Source organism: Dendropsophus ebraccatus, chromosome 11 (genome assembly GCF_027789765.1).
Source record: "Dendropsophus ebraccatus isolate aDenEbr1 chromosome 11, aDenEbr1.pat, whole genome shotgun sequence".
NCBI lineage: Eukaryota > Metazoa > Chordata > Amphibia > Anura > Hylidae > Dendropsophus > Dendropsophus ebraccatus.
The window spans coordinates 5,765,410-5,771,409 of NC_091464.1; positions in this window are offsets into that span (position 1 = coordinate 5,765,410).

The window sequence follows — 6,000 nt, forward strand, 5'->3', positions numbered from 1 at the left end:
CCCCATAGCCAGCCCCCCCATGTTGTCCATCTCCCCCATAGCCAGCCCCCCATGTTGTCCATCTCCCCCATAGCCAGCCCCCCCATGTTGTCCATCTCCCCCCATAGCCCCCCTCATGTTGTCCATCTCCCCCATAGCCAGCCCCCCCATGTTGTCCATCTCCCCCATAGCCAGCCCCCCCATGTTGTCCATCTCCCCCATAGCCAGCCCCCCCATGTTGTCCATCTCCCCCATAGCCAGCCCCCCCATGTTGTCCATCTCCCCCATAGCCCCCCTCATGTTGTCCATCTCCCCCATAGCCAGCCCCCCCATGTTGTCCATCTCCCCCATAGCCAGCCCCCCCCATGTTGTCCATCTCCCCCATAGCCAGCCCCCCCATGTTGTCCATCTCCCCCCATAGCCAGCCCCCCCCATGTTGTCCATCTCCCCCATAGCCAGCCCCCCCATGTTGTCCATCTCCCCATAGCCAGCCCCCCCATGTTGTCCATCTCCCCCATAGCCAGCCCCCCCCCATGTTGTCCATCTCCCCCATAGCCAGCCCCCCCATGTTGTCCATCTCCCCCATAGCCAGCCCCCCCATGTTGTTCATCTCCCCCATAGCCAGCCCCCCCATGTTGTCCATCTCCCCCATAGCCAGCCCCCCCATGTTGTCCATCTCCCCCATAGCCAGCCCCCCCCATGTTGTCCATCTCCCCCATAGCCAGCCCCCCCATGTTGTCCATCTCCCCCCATAGCCAGCCCCCTCATGTTGTCCATCTCCCCCATAGCCAGCCCCCCCATGTTGTCCATCTCCCCCCATAGCCAGCCCCCCCATGTTGTCCATCTCCCCCATAGCCAGCCCCCCCATGTTGTCCATCTCCCCCATAGCCAGCCCCCCCATGTTGTCCATCTCCCCCATAGCCAGCCCCCCCCATGTTGTCCATCTCCCCCATAGCCAGCCCCCCCATGTTGTCCATCTCCCCCATAGCCAGCCCCCCCATGTTGTTCATCTCCCCCATAGCCAGCCCCCCCATGTTGTCCATCTCCCCCATAGCCAGCCCCCCCATGTTGTCCATCTCCCCCCATAGCCAGCCCCCCCATGTTGTCCATCTCCCCCCATAGCCAGCCCCCCATGTTGTCCATCTCCCCCCATAGCCAGCCCCCCCATGTTGTCCATCTCCCCCATAGCCAGCCCCCCCATATTGTCCATCTCCCCCATAGCCAGCCCCCCCATGTTGTCCATCTCCCCCATAGCCAGCCCCCCATGTTGTCCATCTCCCCCATAGCCAGCCCCCCCATGTTGTCCATCTCCCCCATAGCCAGCCCCCCATGTTGTCCATCTCCCCCATAGCCAGCCCCCCCATGTTGTCCATCTCCCCATAGCCAGCCCCCCCATGTTGTCCATCTCCCCCATAGCCAGCCCCCCCATGTTGTCCATCTCCCCCCATAGCCAGCCCCCTCATGTTGTCCATCTCCCCCATAGCCAGCCCCCCCATGTTGTCCATCTCCCCCCATAGCCAGCCCCCCCATGTTGTCCATCTCCCCCATAGCCAGCCCCCCCATGTTGTCCATCTCCCCCATAGCCAGCCCCCCCATGTTGTCCATCTCCCCCATAGCCAGCCCCCCCATGTTGTCCATCTCCCCCATAGCCAGCCCCCCCATGTTGTCCATCTCCCCCATAGCCAGCCCCCCCATGTTGTCCATCTCCCCCATAGCCAGCCCCCCCATGTTGTCCATCTCCCCCATAGCCAGCCCCCCCATGTTGTCCATCTCCCCCATAGCCAGCCCCCCCATGTTGTCCATCTCCCCCATAGCCAGCCCCCCATGTTGTCCATCTCCCCCATAGCCAGCCCCCCCATGTTGTCCATCTCCCCCCTATGATAAAAAAAGAAAACAAAACCCAACTCACCTGTCACCACGCTCCCCCGCCGGTCGCGCGTCTCTTATCCTCTCTTCCCGGACAGATGAGCAGCTCCTGGTCCCGGGCAGCACCATCAACACTGAGCTCGCGTGCGCCGCAGCGGCTGGGACTTCCGGTATGCGCTACGTGAACCGGAAGTCCCAGCTGCCGGACCGCGCACAGAGCTCAGTGGGGATGACGCTGCTGGGAAAAGCAGCTGCTCATCTGTCCGGGTGGCAGCGGCACCGGCACGCTTGTGATCGCAAGCAAGACGCTGCTTGCGGTCACAAGCGTGATTGACAGGGCGGGAAGCCTATGGCTTCTCGCCCTGTCAATGGGAACACTGCTTGATTTAACTGGAAGCGATCGTTGCGATCGCTTGCAGTTAAAAGGGAAGGTGCGGGCCGGCAATCGGAGGCTGAGTGGGCCCCCCAGGAGCACGGGGGGCCGGGGGCCCCCGCTGCGTGTTCCCTGACTGGGGGGCGGGGCCTACTCCTGCTCGGGGCCCACCGGACCCGATGGCCCAGTCCGACCCTGGTGAGTACACAGGGAGCTGCTGTCAGTATATACAGTGAGTACAGGGAGCTGCTGTCAGTATATACAGTGAGTAAACAGGGAGCTGCTGTCAGTATATACAGTGAGTACACAGGGAGCTGCTGTCAGTATATACAGTGAGTACAGAAGGAGCTGCTGTCAGTATATACAGTGAGTACACAGGGAGCTGCTGTCAGTATATACAGTGAGTACAGGGAGCTGCTGTCAGTATATACAGTGAGTACACAGGGAGCTGCTGTCAGTATATACAGTGAGTACAGGGAGCTGCTGTCAGTATATACAGAGAGTATAGGGAGCTGCTGTGAGTATATACAGTGAGTACACAGGGAGCTGCTGTCAGAATATACAGTGAGTACACAGGGAGCTGCTGTCAGTATATACAGAGAGTACACAGGGAGCTGCTGTCAGTTTATACAGTGAGTACACAGGGAGCTGCTGTCAGTATATACAGTGAGTACACAGGGAGCTGCTGTCAGTATATACAGTGAGTACACAGGGAGCTGCTGTCAGTATATACAGTCAGTACACAGGGAGCTGCTGTCAGTATATACAGTCAGTACACAGGGAGCTGCTGTCAGTATATACAGTCAGTACACAGGGAGCTGCTGTCAGTATATACAGTGAGTACACAGGGAGCTGCTGTCAGTATATACAGTGAGTACACAGGGAGCTGCTGTCAGTATATACAGTGAGTACACAGGGAGCTGCTGTCAGTATATACAGTGAGTACACAGGGAGCTGCTGTCAGTATATACAGCGAGTACACAGGTAGATGCTGTCAGTATATACAGTGAGTACAGGGAGCTCCTGTCAGTATATACAGAGAGTACACAGGGAGCTCCTGTCAGTATATACAGAGAGTACAGGGAGCTGCTGTCAGTATATACAGAGAGTACAGGGAGCTGCTGTCAGTATATACAGAGAGTACAGGGAGCTGCTGTCAGTATATACAGAGAGTACAGGGAGGGAGCTGCTGTCAGTTTATACAGTGAGTACAGGGAGCTGCTGTCAGTATATACAGTGAGTACACAGGTAGATGCTGTCAGTATATACAGTGAGTACACAGGGAGCTGCTGTCAGTATATACAGTGAGTACACAGGGAGCTGCTGTCAGTTTATACAGTGAGTACAGGGAGCTGCTGTCAGTATATACAGTGAGTACACAGGTAGATGCTGTCAGTATATACAGTGAGTACACAGGGAGCTGCTGTCAGTATATACAGTGAGTACACAGGGAGCTGCTGTCAGTATATACAGAGAGTACAGGGAGCTGCTGTCTATATACAGAGAGTAGACAGGGAGCTGCTATCAGTATATACAGTGAGTACACAGGTAGCTGCTGTCAGTATATACAGTGAGTACACAGGGAGCTGCTGTCAGTATATACAGTGAGTACACAGGGAGCTGCTGTCAGTATATACAGAGAGTACAGGGAGCTGCTGTCTATATACAGAGAGTACACAGGGAGCTGCTATCAGTATATACAGTGAGTACACAGGGAGCTGCTGTCAGTATATACAGTGAGTACACAGGGAGCTGCTTTCAGTATATACAGTGAGTACACGGGGAGTTGCTGTCAGTATATACAGGGATTACAGGGAGCTGCTGTCAGTATATACAGGGATTGCAGGGAGCTGCTGTCAGTATATACAGTGAGTACACAAGGAGCTGCTCTAAGTATATAAAGTGAGTACACAGGGAGCTGCTGTCAGTATATACGGAGAGTACAGGAAGCTGCTGTCAGTATATACAGTGAGTACACAAGGAGCTGCTGTCACTATATAAAGTGAGTACACAGGGAGCTGCTGTCAGTATATACAGAGAGTATAGGGAGCTGCTGTCAGTATATACAGTGAGTACACAGGGAGCTTCTGTCAGTATATACAGTGAGTACACAGGGAGCTGCTGTCAGTATATACAGTGAGTACACAGGGAGCTGCTGTCAGCATATACAGTGAGTACACAGGGAGCTGCTGTCAGTATATACAGTGAGTACACAGGTAGATGCTGTCAGTATATACAGTGAGTACACAGGGAGCTGCTGTCAGTATATACAGTGAGTACACAGGTAGATGCTGTCAGTATATACAGAGAGTACAGGGAGCTGCTGTCAGTATATACAGAGAGTACACAGGTAGCTGCTGTCAGTATATACAGTGAGTACACAGGGAGCTGCTGTCAGTATATACAGTGAGTACACAGGGAGCTGCTGTCAGTATATACAGAGAGTACACAAGGAGCTGCTGTCAGTATATACAGAGAGTACAGGGAGCTGCTGTCAGTATATACAGTGAGTACACAGGTAGATGCTGTCAGTATATACAGTGAGTACAGAGGGAGCTCCTGTCAGTATATACAGTGAGTACAGGGAGCTGCTGTCAGTATATACAGTGAATACACAGGGAGCTGCTGTCAGTATATACAGTGAGTACACAGGGAGCTGCTGTCAGTATATACAGTGAGTACACAGGGAGCTGCTGTCAGTATATACAGTGAGTACAGGGAGCTGCTGTCAGTTTATACAGTGAGTACAGGAAGCTGCTGTCAGTATATACAGTGAGTATACAGGGAGCTGCTGTCAGTATATACAGTGAGTACACAGGGAGCTGCTCTCAGTATATACAGTGAGTATACAGGGAGCTGCTGTCAGTATATACAGTGAGTACACAGGGAGCTGCTGTCAGTATATACAGTGAGTATACAGGGAGCTGCTGTCAGTATATACAGTGAGTACACAGGGAGCTGCTCTCAGTATATACAGAGAGTACACAGGGAGCTACTGTCAGTATATACAGTGAGTACAGGGAGCTGCTGTCAGTATATACAGTGAGTACAGGAAGCTGCTGTCAGTATATTCAGTGAGTACACAGGGAGCTGCTGTCAGTATATACAGTGAGTACAGGGAGCTGCTGTCAGTATATACAGTGAGTACACAGGAAGCTGCTGTCAGTATATACAGTGAGTACACAGGAAGCTGCTGTCAGTATATACAGAGGGTACACACAGGTGATATATAATTATACCCATCAGATTGTATCACAGGTGATATTATTATACTCAGTGCATCAGGTATTATCACAGGTGATATCATTATACTCAGTGCATCAGGTATTATCACAGGTGATATCATTATACTCAGTGCATCAGGTATTATCACAGGTATCTTTGTATGGGAAATCCTCAAAACATGACCTGTTGGTGGCCATGAGGACTGATGTGAGAAGCGCTGCTTGTAGACTATTGTGTGCGGATTCAGCCATGAGTCTAGTGTGTATGGGGCCGTTCTGAACCACCATGGACAGATGATCATAAGGTTCGACTGCGATGGAAAATCAGGGCCAACCCCTTTGATCTTAAAGGGATAAGCTGCAGCGAGCGAGCACTCTGATGGTGCATTTACACAGTCAGATTTATCTGACAGATTTTGGAAGCCAAAGCCAGGAATGGATTTGAAAAGAGGAGAAATCTCAGTCTTTACTTTATGACCTGTTCCCTGCTAATGGTCTGTTCCTGGCTTTGGCTTCAAAAATCTGTCAGATAAATCTGCGTGTGTAAACGCACCATTA